At 40.3% G+C, this 25,514-nt stretch overlaps 1 protein-coding gene across 1 annotated transcript in view; it reads right to left on the bottom strand.

Moving 5' to 3' along the window:
• The window catches only part of DEPTOR (DEP domain containing MTOR interacting protein), a 116,845-nt gene that overhangs the window by 90,175 nt on the left and 1,156 nt on the right, over positions 1-25,514 (bottom strand). The gene's annotated exons all lie outside the window — the stretch shown is intronic.

Below are 25,514 nucleotides of genomic sequence, written 5' to 3' on the forward strand. Positions count from 1 at the left end.
CTAACTCTCTGACGATACTGAAGATCAATTTAACCCACTTAACATTTATTGGGTGCCTCGTAATGCTAGAAACTGTGCTAACCGGGGGCACAGGGCAGTGAGGCTGACATACCCACCTGGCCTCCCTCATGGGGCTTGGAGTCTAGAGAGCGACTTGCAAAGGAGGGGCCTAAGACGGTCATTTAGGGTACAACCAGAAAAGATCAGAATGTCTGTATTTTACCTCACCTTTAAAGGGACTTTTAAATTTCTATTTGTGTGTGTGTTTATGATACATATCACGCATCAGAATAGTAGGGTGTGTGCACAGCTATTAAATTATTATGCTTGTGATGGGGGAATCTATGTTCAAAATATGTTTATAGGTAGGCATGGGCAAGCAGAAACATTTGAAAATCAATGAACTTACGGGCCATCTGGACTTTCCTGAACATGCCATAATAGCTCACATCTTCAGGTCTTTCTACTTGTAATTTTCTCTGCCTAAATGACTGTACCTCCCCTCCCCCACTGTACTCTGAGTAAACTCCTTCAAAACCCAGCTTAGCAGTCACTGTTCAAGGCAGTCTGCTGGTTCCCTTCATGCTCCCCGCGCACCTCCCATGTCCTTCTATTGCAGAAATTATCACAGTGTGCAACTGCCCATATTTCCATTCTCGGCACTGGCTGGCTGGAATCTCTGCCTGTCAGTTCCTTCAGGACAGGCTCCCTGTGGTTCACCTATCGCTCTGGCATTGGTCTCTGGCACCTAAGAGACACGCACAGTTTATATGAGGAATGTAATTGCAGTTTTCTCTTTCTAACTGCTATTGACTCAAAGGTAGAAGTTTCACGTGGCCAATCGGAGTACGTTTCATTCCCTCCCGTCTGCCCTTGTGGAGGGGCCAAGGTGCTGTGGGGGTGGGGAAGGGTGTCCATGCTCAAGGTATTAACAGTATCACCCCTAGCACCTCAGTTAGGCAGAAATTTTAGGGCTGGGATGTAAGAAAGCTATACATTTTAAATTTACCAGTGAGGGCTGGCCAGTCTCAATCTCGTATCAGAGATGGAGATCAAGTACTGCTAACCGTGGGAAGAACAAATCAGAAATGCAGAGATATCCTGTATTTGGATGGAGCAGTCTCATTACAAACCTCATGTCCTATCTCAGCTCTACACACACTAACTACCTCAGGGCCACTTGCTCTCCAGGAAAGAGATCGCCCTTGACTCCTCAGAAATACTTTCAGAGTTGGTAGGAGGAAGTAGAAAGTAGGAAGGAAGCAAGACTGTCAGCTGTATTCTGGCTCTGGTACCAAGGCAAATGGCCAGGTAAGAGTCATTTAAAAGGACTGAATTAGATTACCACTAAGGCCCCTCCAGCCTCAAGTTCAACAACTTGATAATGTTTATAACACGGAAATATATGTTGTTCAGCATGGTGGGATCAACCCTTTAGGAAGACCTTCGCTAAGGTGTAACTTGGAGCAACTACTTTAGTTCTCTGGACTTCATCTGGTCAACAAATATTAATTGAATACCTAGTGCATATATCAGGCACAGTACTAAGCAACATAGCCTGCCCTCTTGGACTAGGCACTTTAGTAAAATTCACTTTCCTTGTCTTCACTATGTAAAGGAGCGTTCATATCTAAAACCCCTGCAATGTGATGATTCAGTGTGAACTCCAAACTGGCATGGCTCTCAAGATTTCCTCTCCAGTTTTATGTATTTTTTAAAATTCCATTTAAACACATCAGAACTAGACAAGTTAATTTCAGCTGTTAAAGTAATCCCTCATCCAGTTTAAGAGATCTGCATTTGAAGATTTCAAAAGTATTTCTTTATCTTAGCCCTTATCCCTGAAAGCTGCCCCAGCTGCCCTCATCAGGGCATCAGCGTTACAGAGCTGAGTGTGGCATATGGAATCAAAAAACCTAAATCTGAGCTCTGCCTCCATCACTTAGTAACTGTGTGTCCTTGGCCAAGTCACTTACTGTCTCCCTGAGCTGCATTTCTTTTGCCACTTAGCAAATTTTTATTCCACGTCAACTGTGTACCCATCCCATGCTGAATACTGGGGACATTAACAATGAACAGAACTTTAAGAAGGCACTTCAGCTCTATGTTGGGAATCAAAATAACCCCTCAGATTCCTCTTAGCTCACAGGCTATGATAAGAAGCAATAGAACGCTACACAGAAAATCTCCTAAAATGTAAGATGCTGTTTAAATGTTAGCTGGTGATCATAATTTGTATCACAAATACTGATCCCAAAACTAAGATGGAGGAGAGGAAACTTGTTATAAAACTAACAGAATTTCCTTATATATTCGTCTCCCCCTAGGAAGCGCCTGTGATTTTACAGACCAAAGCCTTGCAGCACGACCACCTCACAATTTCTCCGAAGGCATCCGGCCCACCGACTAATAGTTGGTGCAAATTCATGAGGCTATGATGATATATCTTCCTAATAGCATCCGTGAAAGCTAAAAGTATTAATACATTTGTGTGTCATCATGCCTGGGATTGCAGAATCACCTGACTCTAACGTAGGATGTCAATGTTCGTCTCTAAACATTTAGCAATTTTAACAGCACAATGAAGGGACAGACTAAAATGCCAAAAGACAAAAAAAAAAAAAAAAACAACCAACAAATGTTAACTGGCTCATGATAGAACTGTGTAAGCGTCCTTGTGCATGAAAAGATCTAAAACTGCAAACAAGCAAATGAAATCAATTAAATAAAACACTCTCTGCTTCTTACTTCCAATGCAAATGCCAAAGCACGAAGCCTAATTCCCAAAACTTCAGTTTCCCTGTTTTTAGAGGAGGAAAGGAAAAATTGAAATTTCATTACTTGGAAACTAAAAACAGTTTTACTTTCCATAAGGGACCAATCAACAGGCACTTATTAATGTTCTACCCTATTTCTAGAACAGTGGAAATTCTATGAGAGTTAGAGAAATAAAATAACATACACCCATATATACAACAAATGTGCTTAGAAGTCCAAAATTTTTACATATTAAAACTCAGACAAATGTGAGGAATTATAAGAGGATCACGCTATACCAAGCAGAATTAGCCTTTTTTTTTTTTTTTTTTACACCGCGTAATGGGCAAAAATTTTATATAACTATCACTGACTGTGCTTTTAGGGAAGAAAAAGGAAGAGTATAATAGGTATCTGTAATTCTCATCACTTTTGTTATAGAATATTTATAAACCCAATTCCTGGTACTAATAAGAAAGAAAACTAATTCTGGCTAATTTAAGCAAAAAAAGAGGTAGTACTAAGAGACCTAGAGGCTCTTTCAAAATCAAAGGAAGGCTGAAGACGGAAGCTTAGAAAACACAGGAACCATAGACCTCTGAGAATAGGCTCGAGAGTCTCATTAAAGAAGCAGGGGGATGCTAGAAGGAATTAAAATTAGATAGGCAATTTCCCAGAGACTCTTAGAACTTCTAGTTGATGACTCCTGCAGGATCTAGAAGTAGGCTAGTGAGTCTCTCTGAGCTATACAGTGACTCAGGGGATACAAATGTTGGTTATTTCGTAACAGATTTGTAATTTTTTTTAAGAAAGGGTTTTACAAAGCAAAAGCCATTCCAATTGCCCATAACAGATTTGCCTCTGAAAGCAGGTACTTTATTGAACTGAGATTTGTTTTTCTGAGAATTTTTATAAGAGTTTATTTGAGCCTGATCGACAACATATGCCAGGGAGCAAGATCTCAAATGCTCCTGAACTGTGATTCTTGACTAACAATTTAAACATACACAGATTCTTACACAGCTTTAAAGCATTAACTTCTATAAGCTGATATTGTGTCTAAATGAGACTTTTCCCTTTAAAGAAATAAAACATATGTAAATGAATGACTCCTTCTTCAAGTTTGATTCACTTCTTGAGACCAAGAGAAGAATTAACAGCTAAGTAATAATGGATTTTTCAGAGAAGGAAAACTCTGATTCCAAAAAACCTCCGCTGCCTTGCGGCATACCTCTTCAGGGGAAAGGCTAGGGGAGTAAACCCCGACAGAAAATCCGGAGCCGGAGTCCCTAAGGCGGTTTGACGTTGTAGTCAACACCGGCAACTCCTGCGGCGCACCTGAAGCCAAGCTGTATTGACTCCGTCTTTCCCTTGGACCCTTCAGCTGCGAAGAGAGGGGGGGTCTGCTGCATGGGCAACAGCAGACCCTCCATATCACCCTGCCCAGGCTCTGTAGCTTCAGCTTCACTGGAGAGGACACTCCAGCGACATTGCAAGATGTCGATTCAACACGGGAGGAGACAGATACCGTGTCACTCCCGAGTCGGACTGCACAGCCATTCTCGGCGGTGCAGATAGACTCTTAAGAAGCTACACCATCGTCTCTCGAGATGGACGGCTGCCGACGACGAATAATGGATTTTTAGAGTAATAAAAGATTTTTAGTGTAATTTCTTGTCTGGTGACATGATGAAGCCTGAAAATATAAACACACACAAGCAACTGCACAATGTGTGGCAAAATAAAAAAAGCTTTTTATCACAGGGCAAGGAGAAATTAAAGACCAATAGGACGTTACACCTACAACACTATTTTGAAATCTATAGTGGCTGACAAGAGAGTTGGCTGAAAAAACAATGGGAGAAAATAAAGTCAACATTCCACATTTGGTAAAAACAGCAACATATGGTCTTGAAATGGATTTTCCCAAAACAACTATGGACTCTGGGCAGGGAGTGCACACAGAGCCTCCATTAGTCCATTAGCTGCACCTGCATTATTAATGTCATCTTCTGTATCAGTGCAACAGGCATTAGGCATCCTCGATGGTGGGAAATAGTTAGAAAGCAAATAGTTCACCATTCTGTACAGTTAAATAATCAAGTAAAGTTTTTACCTGTGATCAAAATTATAATGTTTCTAAATTTGGTTTCCTACTACAAAGTATAAGTCTTTCAAAATGGAAACAATAATAAACACCAAAGCTTCTCAAAATCAATGTATAAATTTGCCAAATATTCATCTCTTCTTTAGAAGACTGTCATCAATTTCCAGTAGGTAGGTAGGAGTAGGTAGGTAGGTATTCCTTAATATAACCCTGTACAAACAAATCTCTTTCAACATCTCTCCTTCGCTCTCTCTCTGATACATATAATGAATTGGCAAACTTTTTCTATAAAAGACCACATAGTAAATATTTATTTGGCTTTGTAGGCTACACAGTCTTGGGTACAATGACTTAACCCTGTTGCTGTAGCATGAAAGCAGCCATAGATAACAGGTAAGTGAATGGACATGTCTGTGTTCCAATAGAACTTTATTTACTAAAACAGACAGTGGGCCAGATAAAGCCCAGCAGCCATAGTTTTTGCTTATCCCCAACATAGATAATTGATTTTTGTGTCATTTTAAAATTGATATTCTCGACATCATAAATCAAGGTGGATACTTTCATCTCATAATTGAAGAAAAAGTGCTTCCAGAATGGTAACTGTGAGCCATGTTGACCTATTTACTAGTATTAGTAGCCATAACAACTAACAATGAGTGTTTCCTATTTGGTAGGCCTTATTCTAAAAACTTTACATGCATATAGCCTCAAGCACCCTATTTATTCTTCCCATTTCATAACAAAGGAAACTGAACTTTAAATTGATTTAGTCAGTGGAGTGTCCAGTTAGAGCCCCTGTACCTATCAAGAGAGCCCATTTATTTAAGAACCCATGTCAAGATTACACCCTCCCTTAAAATACTCCTTATCCTTTCTTCTGTTAAAGCAACTTCTTTCCTCTCAGGGTACTTGAAAATTCTAGCATCATGCCAATATCCCCTGAAATCTTAAAACATCTTTATATTTATTGTCTTGAACTCTTAGAGTTCTGAATTCTTCTAATCCTAAAATCAGCACCTAAACTACAGGACCTATTTTCCACCAAATCTCAAGGTCTAGTGTGAAAAATTCAGTTATAATCATATTATTGTCTTATCCATTCCAATAAAGGAAGAGGCCTTGAACTGAATATCCAGTGCTTATTTTGCTATTTCAACTTACATTCTTTGAGAATGATGAGTCAAAAGCTCTATAGTAAGAATCTGTAGGTAACTAAGTAAAAATTTATTCTAGCTCTAAACAGAAATTGAGCAATGCCTTAAAAAAGTCTTAGTCTACAATGCACCAATAATATTTGGAACATTTTTTAAATGTTTCTTGCATGAGATTATACTGAGTAATTTACTCCTTACGTGCAAAACATTATTCTAGGAATATGCATTTTCTTAGTTTCATGTCACTGAGAAGCAGCAACATATAAGTTTCCTTCTAGAGCCTAAGATATGACCAGCTGGACACACATTCCAGAAATTCTAGCTTTAGTTAATGAAAGTCCATAGGTAAAGTGTACTTACTATTACCTTCAACTAAAACACAAAAGTTGATCTGACACATTTCATATATAGTCTGTCCAGAAGTTATCCAGCCATGTAATATGAAAAATAGAGACATTTATTAAAGTAGACACAAGATACCAGAAACATTGTACATAAGACAATGACACCTCAGTCCCCTTCAAAGAAGTCACCTGGGGATCTAATGCAGTTCTCCCAATTTCCAACAGCTGCTCCATCAGATTTTCCTGAACCTTGTCAACGGTATGAAATCTCTTCCCTTTCAAGGTGATTTTAGTTTTGGGAAAAGCCAGAAGTTGCACAGTGCCACATATGGGCTGTAGAGGGGCTGAGTCACCTTGGTGACTTGATGTTTTACCAAAACACTCTGCATGAGATGTGATGCATGAGCAGGTGCACTGTTGTGACAAAGCTGTCAATCATCAGTTGCCCATGGCTGCAGCCTTCTGAATAGTTTCTGCAGTGGAATGTTCAAGCTTAATGCAAAATTTGATGCAAATGTGTTGCTCTACTCACTCAGTTATCTTGAATGTGACGGCCACATGGTACACACGTTCACTCAAGGGCGCCTACCGCCCCCACTGACTAGTACAGTGAAGTCGTCATTGTCCACGCATGCGCATTCCCATCCACTCTCCTTGGCTGCCAGGTTACATCGATGTCGTGCAACTGTTCTTGTTATATTAACAATGGCTGGTATACTCAGTATGCTTCTTACTGATTAGGCACATGAAGTAGTATAAATGGCTAATTATTCACACAACTAACCTGTTTTGTAGCTTTTAAGTATTTCTTAATTAATTCTTTTATATATTAATAGCACTATTCACCATTTTGATGTGTTATGTGAGAAAGTTTCAGTTTTGCTCAACATGGACACATATATTTAGAAACAAGTCCAATTTCAAAGGTCTAGGCTCCACATCCACAGTAGCAGGGGCATTTTCCACCTCTGACCCCAGGCTTAGGGCTGAGCCCAGCTGTATCCTCAACCTGTGAACTCTAAGAGCATGGCTTTTGAAGGGCATTGTGCAGATGCAAAGCCCATCTCTTCCATTTGGCTGATCCTGTGACCCAGGCAAGTTTCTTAACTTCTCTAAGCCTTTGTGTCTCCATCTCTAAAATGGGACTAATGGCACCTACTTGAGGATTAATTGATACAGTTTGTGTAAAATGCTTATGACACTACTTGGCATACTGGTAATAATACTGGTTATTATCAGTAATATTCACTAGTATCAATAAATTCTAATTATTATTATATCATTGTTGCTATTATTTATTGAGAAGGGTAAAAGAAAATCAGAATAACACCAAACCAATGGATATCACAATAACTAGCATAGTAATAAAACTTACAGGCTACTGCCCAGGAATAATTTATCTATCTTGGCAGATGGAAAATAGATGGAAGCTCAGTGTTAAGCAATTAAAAACAGAGTCAGAGGTTAAAAGATATAACCTAGTTTAACCTTTGAACGAAAAACCATCATTTATCAGGTAAGGTAAAGTGTGAAGTCCTCATTTCAAAACTTTAGAGTAAGTCAAATGCACTTGTAGCCGGGAAAGATGGAATGCTTCTTCCTGGATTTTAGGCGGGGAAGCTCCGGACCTAAGAATGAATGAGGCACTGTACCTCACCTTGGAGAGTGCACAGATCTGCCACTGCAGAGAGATACACAGGATTTATGGGTGTGTCCCCAGAGAGGCCCAGCTTAATTCACCAGGCAGCAAGCTGGCTGGGACTGGGAGCCCAGCCTTTTCCCAGAAGGAAGGGCTGTAGAATTAGTGGCCTCCCTTCTCCAGCAGGATGGACTGTGACTTCAAACAAGGCCCCAAGGTCTCCAGGTGCGACACACCTGGCATTTCCCAGCTCAGTCATTTCAGTGCCTGAATTCACATCATTCATGAGCCAGATATGAGGCCATCGTCATACTGCATTACAGGAAGGTCAAGTAGCAGATGGGGGAGGGAGGCTTCTGGCAGCTTTGGGCTCATGCCCAACTCTTTGTAGAGTAATGAGAGGATAAAGGACCATGTAGCCTTCTTGTTGACCCTTTGTACTTCTGGGTCTCCAGTAAACGGGTTCCTAAGCCACACCATAAAACACGGTATTCACCTGTACCCCCCTCACCACACAAGGGTGACAAAAATGGAAAGGGTTGTAGAGGCCTTGACGGAAGTCTGTACAAGGCAGACAAAGGCTCAAAGCAAGAGGAGCACCCATTCTTCTAAGTCACTAGGATAAGTTTGGCAACCAGAGTTGGACTTCCCTTTTAAGAACGTGTCACCTTTTGCTTATATGTTCCATTCCTAAAAGTCTGAAGGGGAGACAGGCCTGCAATCACCTTGACCCTCCTCCTGGGTGATTGTCAAACAGATACAGGGGCCCTTGGTGAAGATAACATTGGCCTATGAGAATCACATACTTCACTTGGACAAGCCTTCTGCCATGGCAGGTACTTCAGGTCACATAGATAAGATATGGTTCTCAAGGCCTCATGGCCCAATACTGAAAAATATTGAAAAATCCTAATAAGTGCAGTTTTAAGAGGCTAATTGAACTTCTCAAGTTTAACCTTTGAACAAATAGACTACCAGTGAGTTCTCAATAAGTGTTTTCCTTGGTATATATTGTACTAAAATCTTCAGGAAGGCCCTTTCCCAGAATCCCCCAAAGTAATTAAAGAACTGTTCCAATGCTCTATCAAGGGCAGGATTTTGATTATAAAGTAAAATAAACTGTCATATTTTATTATTATACGTAGGTGTTCTTCTAAGAATTGCTAGGCTTGATTTCATAACAAAATTTCCTTTCACCTAAGCAATCAGTAAGAATTGCAATGGTTTCCGCAAATGCGTATTAGATTCCATAAGTCTGCTTGCTGTGCTAATGGCAGCCTTCCCCCTCCACCACTCACACATTTAAAAGCTCCTGAAGAACAGATTGAGTCCTGCTCACTCATAATTTTATCTGGCAGGGGCTAGAAGGTCAGCCAAGGAACACGGAAGGGTAGGAACAACGTGAAAGAACTGAAAATGCCTCGATAATCCCCAAATTCTCATAGTTTTCAAACTCCTCCCTGAGTAAACATCTCTCTAGAACCGCTGACCTTTAGCCAAACCAACTTCCTCTCCTCTGCATTCCCCTTTCGGATATGAAATTATCTAGCAGCAAACAACCACCTGAAGTGGAGCTAACAGGAAGACGATCAAGTAGATTCACTCTGGTTAATTAAGCATGGAATAATCAAATCGTTGTGTCCCACGATAAACAGAAGAGCTCAATAAACCCCCGTGCATGGTAACGGTGGTGTCTAAAGAATTCCTGGCCCTAAACCCTACACCTTCACTGGAAGGATGTGCTTGTAAATTATAAGCAAGTCGTGAGGGATCAGACTCTGCTCTTCTTGGCTTAAAGCCCTCATTAGCGCAAAGTCAGCCAACAGCAAACACGTAGACAAAAGCGTTGGCGCCAAGCCCGGCTTCTTAGATTTCGTGGATACTCCTCGATGGGTTTAACTGGAGCTTCTCTCTTTTGTTACTCCACACAGGCACAAGAAAAATCATGCTTTTTACATCGCCGTTCCTTGTTAGTGCTTGAGTACAAAAGGTCTGATGCCTTTGTACACATCACCCGCTCTGAAGAATAAAAAGCTACACTCATGAAGCGTTATCCAAGAATAAAACCACTTTAAAAAAAAACTCCTACCAGTTATCTTTATGGTAAGAGGTGGTACAAAATCAATGCCACAGTCTCTATGGTAAAGTCAGTGCAACGGTGCCTGTGATATAACCTGAACTCTCATTAACTGTGGGCAAAAATCTGCCTCCTTGAAAATCCAACGTGGCTTCCATTACCAATTTATGCAAAAGGGAGGGAGAAAGTTGGTAAAATATATTGAAACACGTGACCTGAAAGACCTTTCTTAGTTGCATTATGTAAGTAAAGAACATCTGGCAACTTCCCCAGAAAGTCTGCATCTTAATTATCCCTACAGCAGCTTTACTTCCACGAAGAGATAACTTGGCAGCTTTGGCTGGGACTGTCTCGGAGTGGAGGTGTTCCCTGGAAGGACATCAAAATCCAAGTGATACAAAAAGCATTCTTTGCATTTTGAACCTGAGCCACTTGCCAGTTTAGTTGAGAGCCCTATTTTACGTCTATTACTGAGCGAATCCTGAATACCTGTATATAACGTCCAAATCAGAAGGCGGGGAGGGGTGAGAGTTGAGGGAGGGAGTATATGATACTGAACAGGGGATCATTGTGGTGGGGAAGTTTACAGGGGAAATCACATTGAAAGTAGTAGAGCCCAAGATGCAGACCAATGTTTCTTAAACTTTACCAAGTTGTGTCTCTCTTGTGGCTTTCTTCTCTGTATAAACTCCCCCTACCAATTTTAAGTTATTTCTCCTAAAAGTTTGCCTTCATCACATCATACCTTGCTTCAAAAACTTTCCATGGTTTCTCATCATTGAGCCCAAATTATCTTTTGTGGAGGCCATGGTGCTTATCTCCTCAATACTCAGTGAACTCCCCTCCATAACATAGCAGCTACGATCCCACCTGCATTCACAAGGGACCCTGACTGGCCTGATGGCATCATGGGAACACTGTCCTGCTGGCCACAACACTGCATGTGGGTGAGCCTAAGACAACCAGTGAAGGGCTTTGCTCTGCTTTAATATCTGGTGAGTCTGTGAGTTAAGATGGCGCAAAAACATCGAAGTTCAGGGTGTTTGTTGATGGTTGGTGGCAGCCAGCGCTTCCTGTTCGGTCTGGACAGGTGTTGGTGGCTATGAAACGTGACTACAAAAGAAGACTTTGTGAAGGCAAAGCTGATGCACAGAGAAGGACAGAACCAAGAGAATTCAAGAGAAGGAGATCTGGAACCCAGACTAAACCTCGTGTGAAGTCTACCTACCTCTGAAATGTAATGCTACATAAGCCAAGGAACCCCCTTTTACGGTTTAAACCACTCTAGGTATTGCCCTCTATATATTACTTAAATGCGTATTCCTCTTCCCCTCTCGACCCCACTTAGACCGTGACTTGAAGGCAAGAGGAGGGGTCTTACTTGTTAACCTCTGACAGGGTTACTTCCGCAGCTGTAGGCACCCAGCGGCAGCTCTGAGACCTGGTTTCAAAACCAAGCGCCCACCCTTACTACCTATGTGATCTTGGTTGAATTGTTTGTTCCTTAGTTTCTTCCATCATCAGGAATCAATGAAATAATATACATGCAAATGCACAGAAGAGGACCTGACACTTCACTATCATTATTACTTTATTACCAAATTGTCCAACTACCCATCTTCACAACCCGCATATAAAAATACACACTTTGATCACCCTGCCCTGCAACTCTTTTGTCCCCAATGTCTCCACAAGTTACGAGAAAACCTTTGCGCTGCACCACACGCTTATTACAGCAGAGCAGTGGCCCAGAACTGGAGCGCCCACCTCTGACCAGTTTGCCCACTGGAGGCTGTTGATCACCTCAGGGATTCACAGCTCCTCTGGGTTTACAGCCTGTGTCCTTCCACTGTCATTGAGCCCTCTTGCCCCGCAGGGGCTTCTGAAGCAGCTATCTTCCCTTCTGCCAGAAGCACGGCCTCCCTTTCTGAGTGTCATTCGTGGCTGTCATGCCTGATAGCACCTTCGATACTCCCCCAGCCTTAGCTTTCCAATAAATTCTTTTCAATGTCACTCTTTCTTTTTTAAAAATAGTTTCTTATTGCCTTTTTTCCATCATCATTTATCCCCCTTATACCCTCTTCCATCCCCACTCTCCCCCGACCCCATGCTCATAATCACCACACTGTTGTGCATGTCCATGAGTTCTTTCTTTTTTGCTCAATTCCTCCACCCCCTCCCAGAGCCATCAGCCTGCTCTCTCTCTAAGAGTCTGTCTCTCTTTTGCTTGTTATTTCACTTTGTTGCTTAGAGTCCAGATATGACTCAATTTTTATGTTTATTGAATCATGAACCAATGTATCAAACTATACTGTGTATTTTTTGTAAATTAAAAAATAAATTTATTATACAAGGCTATATGAGACATGAGATTCATGTAATATATGATATTTGCATCTTTGTGGCTCCCATTCCTTTGAGTTATCCATCCCTTTAGGAAATTAATTTTGCCTCAAGACTGTGGGCAAAAAAGGGGTCACACACTAAACCTGCCAAGCTCAGGGGAGGCCTACATGGCGACCTTACAAACTCAGAAACCTAAATAACCACATAGGATGGTCTGAAATTAAAACCTTCTAACTAAAAGGAGGTCATGGCAGATAGTCACGTCCTAGGCGGATACTTTTCTGTAACAAAGGTCAGTCTTCACCTCAGAGTAATTTCCTTTTGACCCCTCAATGCACAACCACCATACCAGAGCAGAGACCACAAATCCCCTCATTGTTCTTATCATGTTAAACAGTCCTATACCCGCCTATGTATGTATCTATTTGTTTTACTTCTTTTAAAGATTTTATTTATTTGTTTTTAGAGAGAGGGGAAGGGAGTGAGAGAACCATCAACGTGTGGTTGCCTCTTGTGCACCCCCAGCTGAGGACCTGGCCTACAACCCAGGCATGTGCCCTGACTGGGAATCGAACAGGTGACCCTTTGGTTCACAGGCTGGGGCTCAATCCACTGAGACACACCAGCTGGGGCTATTTGTTTTATTTTTTATCTAATTACAGAGACTTCCTCTGCTTTCCTTTCTCCTGCCTCCCTAATCTATAACCCGTGGATTTCATGTAACCCCTTATGCCTCATCCTTTGATCGTAACATATAAAATAAGGGGCAAAGCAGCCATCCTCTGGAGCATTTCCTCAATCCATTGAGATTTTGCTTCCTGGCAATTATTTGGCTCAAATAAACTCATAAAAATTCTTACAGGTTTTACTGACAGGACAAATACAAGCGAACAAAGGACTCTTGCCTTTAGCAAGCCCAGAAGTGCTATTTTAGGATTCATACTCTTTTTATTGTTTTGCAGCTGGTTTATCTTCACAGTTTGGAAATCTTGAACTAGGAAGGTGAATGTCAAGTCCCTGATAGTAGGTCAAAAGTTTAGACCTTGAAACTCTGAGAGATACAAGTGACCTCCGAACACAGTCTTGAAAGGAAAGGTCCTCCTCCTGCCCTCAGCACCTAACCCAGTGACCGGCATAGAGGAGGGTGCAGGGATTGTTTACAGAACTAGTGATGAGGCTCTGAGTGGGCTCCTGCCAGGATATACAGAATAGCAGAGCCCTTCATGCCACTGCTGAGACACTTGTGGCTTCAAGACATAAAATTCAACCTTTCCTTCAGCTCTGTGACACTTTGCTGAGTTCTGAAAAGGAAACAGAGGCAAGGGCTTGCTATATGACAATTCTAAAAATAGACTATCATAATTCTAAGGAGACAGTATTGTTTTGGGAAAAATATAAATATATATGTACATGGTGTCTGGAAGTCATCTCTCTCTCCTAGACAGGAAAAAATGTGACTTTTGTGTTCTCTTTCCAAGCACATAATATTTAAAAATAAATGTGATAGTCACTTTAAGACAACTGGTAAAACATATGATCAAATTTCTCCAGCTTTTAGTTGTTTTGCTTACTAATAAATAGAATCCCTGGCTTTAATACCATATGATATTATCACATGTCATGGATTCTACTTTGTACACAGACTAGATAGGATATAGTTTGAGCTCCTCCAGACAAAGGAGTTTCTCTTATTTCACTTTGTGTCTCTCAAAGCAAGCACTGTAATGCTTGACATAAAACAGACAAGTGAAAAATGGTAGCACCCACCTAAAGTAAGGTTTGTTTAAAGAAATTCTTGTAAAATGAGCTGATGTATAGTTGTCTGTCAAAATCATTTAAGACTTACAGTTTTCACTTCCTGCATCATAATGTCCCACTGCAGAGAAATAAAAGATTTTTGTTTTTATTGCTGTATTTTATAACACATTAGGCTGTACTATTCGTTTTCTTAAAACAACTTGTATTAGATTTCTTTCCCTTTCTCAGTGAAAAAAAAAAAAAAAAAGCATGAGCAAGCAAACAATTTCCAGAAATGGAAGAGACAGAACACATGAACTGTAGAATGACTTTTAAGAGACAGAGAGATATAGACAGAAATAGAGACTGTGTATGTTAGGTGGGGACATGTCTCCTTGGCTTGTGCCATCCGCTTGCCCAGCCACAATCCCACTGGTCCATGAGCAGGCATGTGGCCTAAGTCATCCAATCAGCATGAACTTTGGGAATTGTGTTTGAAATCCTTCATGAAAATGTCCCTTTCTTCCCCTGGACGTTATTAGGAGCCATGTGAGGCCTGAAGCTTCTATGCCTGGCTTAAGCATGAAGCCAACCAAAAGAGAAAGAGCTGATCCGTGAGGAGCTCCAGGAGAGACCCGACAGAACTACCAAGAGTGAGTTACACTTCACCACATCTCCCAGATTTCCGGTTATGGGGGTGAATATATTGTTTAAGTTGGTTTCTGTTTTTTGGAAGGCAAGGCATTCAAAGATATCTGCATGGGGGATTCAGCTGCATAGATATCTTTCTTTGTTAACATTCACCAAACGGTACATTTCATTGTACAGAAGTTTTACCTCTTAAAGAACCATAAACAAATAGTGACACAAGCTAGTGAATTGCATGTTGAAGGTTTCAGAAGTATATTATTGCCTGCAACTTACACCAAATGCCTTAAAAAAAAAAGTGTATATTTATATATATATATACCATACTTTTCGCTCCATAAGACACACTTTTTCCCCCCCAAAACTGGGGAGAAATGTCTGTGCATCTTATGGAGCAAATATTGCGTGACAGACCATGATGTGTATTACCTGACCTGTGGTGACAGCTGTTAGAAGAGGAAGCGGTGGGCCCACGTGAAACCCCCTGGGGATGTTTAAATGTCCCACTTTACCGCTGAATCTCAGGGCATCTGGTCAGTTGCCGTCTGCCTCTGCCCAGCACCCAGGACCTGGGAGAGTGCAGAGAGCCGCTACGACCACTGACCTGTCGAATAAGCTGAGGCTAATAACCAGTATGAGGTGCAGCACCAATTGTCAATTGTCTTTGACACTGGGTGGGGTCTGTGTCAGTAGAACCGCCTCCAATCACTATTCACTGTGTCTTAAGCTCTGCCAATCACGAGAGGCAGATGAGTGGAGCTGGAGTAACATGTTCTTGGCTGGCTACTGGCTCCATTAGATGCTACAGCTGTCTCGTCTACCTCCATACTGTTCCCAGTGCCCACCAGATTTCTGTGTGAGGAGGCCAGCAGTAACTGGGTGAGCAGCCATGAATGCTGAAGTTTGTAGTATATAAAGGGAGGCATGGTGGGGTCACTGTTCTAGCAGTAACACAGGCACTGAGGGGGTTATGGGGTATCACTAGCCGTAACAGGCACTGGGGGTAGTCCACCAGAACCTGTAACTAGGATAGTGATGCTCTCAGTGACTGTTACAACTAGTGAAATTCTCTCAGTGCCTGTCATTAAAGGCCCCCATAAATTCTGACACTAGTGATGATGAGTTCTTGGGGTTCCAGAAAACTAGAAAAGTACTTGAACCTTAAAGTCTCTCCTCATTTGTTAATGACAGTGATGATGATTCTTAATACCGCTGTTGACTGCTGTTCACTTTACATGGTTGAAATATTATTCTGTTATATTTTATTAAATATTTTAGTACACCATTTGCTTCAGAATATTTTTTTTTCTTATCTTCCTCCTCTAAACCTAGGTGCATCTTATGGTCAGGTGCATCTTATAGTGCAGAAAAATACAGTGTGTGTGTAAGTATGTGTATGACCTGATACATGAACAAAAGGGCTATAAGGATAGTTATATAATAGAGCAAGCATGTTAATAAGTTAATTGTGGAATCTGTGTTCACTGTAGAATTCTTTAAACTTTCCTGTATGTTTTGGATATTTTCATAATAAAATATTGGAGGAAAAGGCACTAGTTCACTCTTATTCCTTCTGTATGAATGGCCTTAAATACTTGGTGATAATCATGACCCTGGTAAGTATGGCAGTAGCATAAGTGTTCTTAATCAGGGTGGCCGATGTTTATTAATCATCTATCATGATGACGTGGGTTATATCTACTGGTATGTGTGGCTATCAGATTCTACAAAGCAGTCATTAATGAATACTATCTAACAAACGTGAAGGAAAATCAATCATGGTTATGCACTAGATCGCTGCCTTAAAACCTCAGATCTACACTGCTTTCTGTTTTTAGTGCTCAAGAAGAAAATAGGGGAGCATCTGCCATCTTGCTCCCTGGCATATGTCATCAGTTTGGCTCAAATCAACTCTTATTTTAAAAAAAGAAGAAAATAGTACATTAAGTAGAAGCTTTAGTAAATTTCATTTTCTCAATCTTATTATAGCTAACTAACGATGATTTTATCAATCTTATTACAGCTAACTAATGATGATTCAAAAGGCATTTTATACCTCAATGTAAAACAGTCGCATATCGCTACAGGGAATAAACCCTTGCTTTATTTCAGGGAATATTTTTGGGAAAGTCACTTTTGTTTATGGAAAAGTTAAAGAGTAAAGGTAAGTAGAACTTTAAAAAAACATTCAATGAAGACAGCACCTAAGTTTACCCTATTCTCCTTTCCTCCTGGAGAAAAGGAAAGGACTTGGGAAGCAAAACAATACTTTTACAATCCAAAAAATTCATGCTATTCTGGACTAAATATATGTGTGTGAAGATAGTATGCAAATATTATAAAAAGAATTACATTTTAAATAGCAAACTCACCCAGGATCCACAATAGAGATATGTTCTAAGTCCTTCTTTAACATGGAAAAAACGATCCCTTCTTAATATATCTGCTTTGTAAATCCGCACTCTCATATCCTGGTCGTTCTCCGACCAGCACTTAATTACATATCTGTGTACTACCCTCTTCCAAACACTTCTTGCTTTTTCTGTCAATATGCCTCTCACAGTGTGTTCCTCCAGAATTTCACAACTTGTTAGAAAATGGCCACACTTCACAGGTAATAAAAACGCAGCAACTAAGCCTAATGGAACTGGGACAGCATGAAATGAGACATTTTCTCTGAATGACAGAATGTTCATCAGAATGTTTGTTTCTCACACCTCAAGTCAAGACCAGAGTAGCTACTGAGCATTCTGAGCTAAATAAAACTGGTCCTTCTGAATCCTGCCTGATCTAGCTCAAAACACAAGGCTCAGTTCTCCATAGCTCTAATAGTTTTGCCACCTAAAGGACAGTCCCGCAGAGCAGGATGACCTAAATAAGGCCAGGACCTCAGTGGGTGCTGGGCCATGGCTTGGAATCCCTGGACAAACATCAGAATCAAAATCTGTAGGTACTAGTATTTCGGAAGGAGAGCGTCAGTAGAATTTCAACAAATGACCAAAGAAGCACTAACAACAATAACAGAACAACAAGTAGCAGCTGAGACTTAAGAGTGGAGAGCTTTGCCCCTGTCCCGATGACACCAGCTGCCTGCTACTGCAGCTGCCATGGGCTTCCCCAAGCTGGGGGCCCTGGCAATTGTCCCTTCTCGCCACACCCTAGCACAAGCTGTTATCTGAAAACTGTGCCTAGAAAAGGATATCTTGTCCCACATTCCCTTCATCTCACCTCTCCTATCCAACTTCAAAAATATTCTCAAATCTACAAAAAAAAAAAAAAGACTCTTTGTGCAGAACTGAGTAAGTCAGTGTTCTTTCTGAACTCTTCCCGGATGGCACCATCCCAGACAGCCCCGATGAAAATAGCTCCTGTCGCCCCAGCTGGCACTGCTGTGGGGAACAGCTGCCTGCAAGCCTGCTTGTCTGACCCACTGAGCCCTCTGTCCCCACCCTGTCACCAAGGTTGTTCTTCAAGTAGTTCGTAATCCATGAAAACAGTCACTGATGTAAGCTTCCAAGTTAGGTGAAGGCTGATAAATACTGAAGCAAGGATCTGCAGTGTGGAGCCCTGCCCTCCTTGGCAGATAATGAGAGGAATCAAGGAAAGTGTGATGATTTACTAAGGAGAAAGAGGGTTGATTATTTCCTCCTTTGGCTTCTCCTAACCACTAAACCCATAGACACCACCCATGCAAGAGCGCCATCCAATATAGGGAAGTGAGTTCCTCACCCAAATGAAGACGACAAATAACAGGAGAGGAGAACAGTCTTCCTTCACCTCCCACTCTCTCATTCTAAGGTGTTTTTCACTTCTTTTCCAGGTTATTGTTTCCCAAGCTAATGAAAGCCATAACTTAAACATCAGCATTGGCCTTTTAGAAAAGTCATCACAAATACTATATTATTCATGAACGATTAACACTCCAGTCATTTCAAAATAAGGTTTACATAAGAATAAGCGCACAAGGGTATATAATAATTCTTCATCATTTATTGAATACTTACTAAGTATCTTCCATTTGCATGGTGTTTTTTGCAAGTGACAAAGTACTTTCACAGGCTCTCTCTCCAAGTAACAAGAGTCTACTGAGGGCCGGCTCTGTGCCAGAATTGTGCCTGATGCCCTTGATTCCAATTTGTGAAGCAGAGAAGTTCACAGGAGCAGTGTACGTATGTTGGAAAAGCCTCTGATTCAAAGACAGTTCCACTCCGTACACTAGGTTTCTCTGCTTTGACTCTAGATACAGTGACTCTCCATTTCCTAAACTGCCCCTACCCCAATCTGAAAAGGCAGTAATTTCCTGACTCCAGGATATTATCTTCTCTGCTGTTTGGAAGAATAAAAGCGTATTCCTCCCGTTTGGATTCTTAGATTTCGGCAGTGGCTTCTGGGTAAGTAGCTTTTTGGCTATTTCCTGCTATTCCCAGACAGTTAGTGTCTAGTAGAGCTAAGCTTCTATAGTAAAGGTCACTAGTAGGGACACCCCCTAAGACATTCTCTATGCCAACCTAAAGTTCCTTAAGTTCAATATGCAGTAAAATGAACTATTTCCCTTTTTTTTTCCTATTCTGTACACTCTAAATTCTGCATCTTAGATTTATTTTATTGTAGCTTGGTCTTTAGTTCAAGGAGCTAGCTTTTACCTTTTATCTGAGTACTGCATTAACACTTGCAAAGCAAACTCAGGAAAGCAACTCAACACTTATTGAATGCATTTTTATGAAAAAGGCAATAACAAGGCTGTAAGACTCTGGAAAGGCCGTCTGTTATAACAAAAATTGAACAATTTGAAGAACTGCAATTTCCTGCATCTTAGCTAAAATTCATTGCCTACTAAATTGCTCTTAGGGAACCAGTTCCAGTGATTGGATGAGATTATGGTAATTAGCATATTTAGTCTAGGTAGATCAGCATAACTGAAATGACTGAAACGGTTTCTCTTAATTAAGCATTCTTTATTACCCTCTTAATACTCCTCCCCACCCCATTTTCCATCCCCAAAGCTGGCAAAATAGTAAATGCAATTTATCTCCCCATTAAAATCATTATAAATTCAAGATGAGTGGAGTTCAAATTAAATTTTCAGAACTATGTGGCAAGGAAGACCTGGCTTAATAGTTAGCAGAGAAAAGTGACCATTCTATCTAGTCAAAACATAACACTTGTAGAAAGAAATTAGATTTTTCTCCCAAGTGAGAATGGAAAAAATCATTCGTCTACTTGTTTGTTTGCAAAAGTTGTCACACTAGAATGTGACAATCTTTTTTTGCTGTTAATTTTGTTTTTAAAGATTTTCTTTATTTATTTTTAGAGAGAGGGGAAGGGAAAGGGAAAGAGAACGAGAGAAACATCAATGTGTGGTTGCCTCTCATATGCCCCCAACAGGGGACCTGGCCCACAACACAGGCATGTGCCCTGCCTGGGAATCGAACAGTGACACTTTGGTTTGCAGGCCAGGACTCAATCTACTGAGCCACACCAGCCAGAGCGAATCTGACAATCTTATAAACATAATTCTGTCTTATATTTGTCTTGTTATTACATTTTAACCCTTTAAACTACTAGTTGAGGACATCATTAAGTTGCAGTCTAACACTCTGCTTATAAGCAGGAACCCTCAGCCCTATTACCTTCTGGCTAGTTAGTTTAAATGCTCCATTCCTCAGCTTTCTGATCTGTAACATGAGGATAGTAAGCACATCTTCTACACAGAGTTACTATAAAGATTAAAGATGGATACATACACACACACAGAAACACACACACACTTAGAAGAGTCCTTGACAGGTAATAAATGCCATATAAGTGTTAGAGTTATTATCATGCTTACCATTACCACAAAAAGAAGTGATATTGTTGGGCTTCTTTATTTAACTATTCTATTACAAACCACTTTTCTTGTGAAATATCTCTGAGATCAGCCTATAGAAGAAACATGACGTGGATTTCAGATGTAATTAGAAGCTCATGACTGCATAAGCAAATTTCAAGTGAAAAGATTTATACATAAAACATAAAAATAACTAATGATTTGAAAAATTGTAGTAAGAAACCCCACTAATATAAATGATTTTTATACAGTTATCTTCAAATTAAGAATGTTCTGAGGTTTTTTTGAGTATTTATGGCACCTTTTCTTTGTTTTGTATTAAGAGTAATACTATAAAAATATAAATGTAAAGTATCAGTTCTTTCTGGTGTGGTGATAATGCATTACCGAGAGTGATAAATATCACTGCATTCTTTGGCCCAACGAAAAAGAAAGCAAAATGGTTAAGAAGTTTATATATTTTGTCTTTCATCACTCTACTGTGTCATCCAAATGCATTTTATAATACTTTTATTGAGATACTTCACTTACCACACACATTTTATCCATTTAGTGTGATAATTCATTGGTTTTAAGCTTATCCCCAGAGTTATGGAAGTCATCAGCACAATCAAACTTAGAACATTTTCATCATTCCAAAAAGAAATTCTATTACCAATTAGCAATCGCTCGCCATTCCCCCTCTTGCTGCTGCTGGCAACCACTTTTTATCTTTAGAGATTTGCCTATTCTGAACATTCCATATAACTGTTAATATAGTATATGTCCTTTTAGGTCTGACTTCTTTCTCTTAGCATGTTTTCAAGGGTCCTTCCTGTTGTAGCATATATCAGTACTTGATTCCTTTTTTTCTGGTGTATGGATGCACCACACTTTGTTTATCCAATTATCCGTTAATGGATATTTGCATTGTTTCTGTTTAGGGCTATTATGAATAATGCTGCTGGGAACAATTGTTACAAATCTTTGTGCAAACATATGTTTTCATTTCTCTTGAATATATATACCTAGGAGTAAAAATTGCTGGGTCATATAGTAACTCCATGTTTAATCTTTGAGGAAATGCCAGGCTGTTTTCCAAAGTGGCTGCATCATTTCACCTTTATACTAGCAGTGGATAAGGGTTCCAATTTCCTCAAATCCTTGCCAACACTTATTATTATGTCTTTTTTTTTTTTTATTATAGCCATCCTGGAAGTGTGAAGTGGTATCCAAATGTACTACGTAACTGTAAAAACATGGAAATATATTGGACAAATAAGTACAGTACTATATGACAAGGGGAAGCATGAAGAGAGTAGGAAAAGAAAACTTCCAGCCAAGATGGAGGCATAGGTAGATATGCTTCACCTCCTTCCACATTTATCTCAAAACAAAAAACAACCAGAACTACCAGAAAATTGAACTGCATGGGAGTAATACTCATCTAGATTGGTAAGAGGGATGGAGCTGGGCGGAGAGGACATGGTATGGCTCTGGTGGCAGTAGCAAGGCAGTGGCTGCTGCCAGCCCAGCAGAAAAAGCAGTCACACATTATAAAATCCAGGAGGGACACCTGAGGAGGGATCCCAGTCCCAGGTCAGACGGTACAGCTCACGGTCCCAATGCCAAGAAAATAAAGGCTCATTGCTTCTCACTGTGAAAACCAGTGGGGGTTGGGGCGGTGGAATAAACTGCTGATCTCTCAAGAGAGTTCATTTAGAGGGCCCAACGGTCCTAGACCATCCGCAAACCCACTCTGGGAACCATCACCAGGACAACAGCTAGAGGGGCACCAGTCCCATACTAACATCCAAATCATAAGGGTGCCAGGAGAAGAGGAGGAGCAAAAAATTGAAAACTTATTTGAAAAAATAATGAAAGAAAACTTTCCTAATTTGGTGAAGGAAATAAACATACAAGTCCAGGAAGCATAGAGAGTCCCAAACAAACTAGACCCAAAGAGGACCACACCAAGACATATTGTAATTAAAATGCCAAAGGTTAAAGATAAAGAGAGAATCTTAAAAGCAGCAAGAGAAAAGGAAGGAGTTACCTATAAAGGCACTCCCATAAGATGGTCAGCTGATTTCTCAAAAGAAACTTTGCAGTCAAGAGACTGGCAAGAAGTATTCAAAGTGATGAAGAGCAAGGACCTACAACATAGATCACTCTATCCAGCACAGCTAGCATTTAGAATGGAAGGGCAGATAAAGTGCTTCTCAGACAAGGTAAAGCTAAAGGAGTTCATCATCACCAAGCCCTTATATGAAATGTTAAAGGGACACATTTAAGGAAAAGAAGATCAAAACTATAAACAGTAAAATGACAACAAACTCACAACTATCAACAACTGAATCTAAAAAAACAAAAACAAACAAAGCAAACAATGAGAACAGGAACAGAACCATAGATATGGAGATCATATGGACGGTTATCAGTGGGGAGGGGAAAGAGGGAGTATAGGGGAAAAGATGCAAAGATCAAGAAGTTTAACTGGTAGGTACAAATAGACAAGTAAATGGAGGAGCCAAAGAACTTATATGCATGGCCCATGGACATGAACTAAGGGGTAGGGGTGGGGACTGCTGGAGGGAAGGGAGGTACTGGGCAGAGGAGGGTAAAAGCAAAAAAAAATTGGGACAACTGTAATAGCATAATCAATAAAATATACTAAAAAAATATAAAAAGATTAGGAAAAGGATCCCATGGTCAGGCTGGAAAAGGAAGAGGAGATGTTTTCAAGTCTGTTACTCAATTTCATGTCCTTATGCAACCAACTGGCCTATCCAAAGAGTCAAGATTGTGGACAGCCCTCAATTTCACATCTGGAGCTTATAATAATCATAACAACGAATCTTGGTTTATTGATTTATTTCACAACCTTCCTTTCCATGTTATATTTCATTGGATCCAATACCACAAACCTTATGTGGGAGGATATTATTATTCCCATTCTGCAGGTAAGAGCACTAAGACCCAGAGTGGCTAACAGACTGCCCCCACAGAAAAGGTAATTAAAATAAATTAAGATACACATAAATAAATATTAAATAAAAAAATTCACGGAGCTGGGCTTGGATGTCAATTTTTTAAAATTTCAAATCCCAACCCTCAGTGTCCTCTTTCCTTTTCACCTTCCTTGATTTCATCTTTGGTGACCCAGAAAATAATGGATAAGCGAGAGAGGGCAGCGAGGAGTTGTGTGTATATGTGAGGCAATTAGAGGCAGGAGGCCTGCACATCACAAAGCCCCCACAGACTGTAAGAGAGCAGCCAGGGATGTAAACACAAGTTGTGACAGTGACAGCAAGGATGGTGGCATGCCCACTCCTTTATGAGACCTTCCTGCAGGAATCAAGAAGCCAGAGCATAAGGCCACCTAAATCCCTAAATTCTGAATATCGCACTATCTGTACTTACAGTACTATATTTAATTACATACACAATATTTATTCAAATATTTATTGAGCAATTATTTGTGCTAGGCACAATGCTTAGAGGAGATTTTAAAAAAGCAATGACTATAATTTTCCAAAGTAAAACTGAATAGCTAACATATACTACGCTTTTTACATAAAGCATCTCATTGAATCCTCCCAAAATTTGTGCAAGAGAAGTGGAAACTGAGGCATAGAGAATAAATGGTGGAGGCAGGATAGGAACCCAGGCAGCCTGGGTCTATACACTGTGTCCTTAACCACCACCCAACCCTTCCTGCCAGATCTTGCTTGGCTGGAAGTCACGTGCGTGACACACAGAGACCAATGATACTAATTAATTCCAGCAACCATTTCTTGAATGCTCATTAATACATGAAGCCCGGGGGCAAATTCTCACAACCAGCCCAAGAAGTACTTATCTTCATTACCACCGGAGAGGAGGAAAGTTTCAGAGATGTGAATTAACTTGTCCAATGTCACAGAGCTATAAGAAGAGCTAATGCAGATTTGATGTTTACTGTGTATATGACAGGCGCTGTTCTAAGCACTAACTCACTTGATCCCCATCAGAACACTATGAGGTAGGTTCCATTCCATTAATTACCCATCATCTCAGTTAAGAAACTTGTCCAAAGTCCCACACTAGTAAATGGCAAAACCAAGACTCAATCTGGCTTAAAGTCCTCAAAACAAAATGCTAGGGGCAGGGGAGGAAGGGCATGGTATAAGGGGACTAAATGGTAACAGAAAAATCATACAATAAAGATTTAATAAAAACACTAAAAAAAATAAAATGCTGACTCTTGGCTACAAAGTGGCAAAGAAATTCAAACCCAGGTCTGTCTTAACTCTTGAGCGAGAGGCAGAGCCTTCTATCTCCTTACCAACTTGTTAAGCCTGGCCCTCAAACCTGCTGTAGTGCAGAAGGGTGCCAGGGAAGAAGGGAATAATAGCAAGAGCTCTAGAGACCCACCAGGAAAAAGCATTTCAGCTGCATCTTGAAGCTGAAGGGAAGTGTTTACTGGACACCATGCAATTTATTAAATGAAATAAAAGGTATCCAACTGAGAACTTTGAAAGAAAAACGTAGCGATGAGAAGTAAACAAATTACTTAAGTGTTTCAAATTAAACGATAAAAATCTTTACTGTTTTAATTTTTTTCAGTTTAGAAATATCTTTGATGAAGGAAAACAAGCTTTTATTCACTTAAATCTGGCTATAAGTTTAAAAATCATCAGGAAATAGAAACGGGCAATTCTTGTAACGTTAAGCTCAATTCTGACTTCCAATAATTACTTCCTCAATCTAAGTGCTGCAAGCAGGGTGATTACCAAACCTAGGGATCTCTGCAAGATTTTTCCTCCTTCAAGTCTGAAAGACAGCATTTAGAAACCATGATGAGCCTGGAGATTCAGACCAAGAGCTAGAAGGAACCTGTGTGCGTGCTGT

The sequence above is a fragment of the Furipterus horrens genome, unplaced genomic scaffold, assembly GCF_987537825.1.
Source record: "Furipterus horrens unplaced genomic scaffold, mFurHor1.1.pri manual_scaffold_7, whole genome shotgun sequence".
Taxonomy (NCBI): Eukaryota; Metazoa; Chordata; class Mammalia; order Chiroptera; family Furipteridae; genus Furipterus; species Furipterus horrens.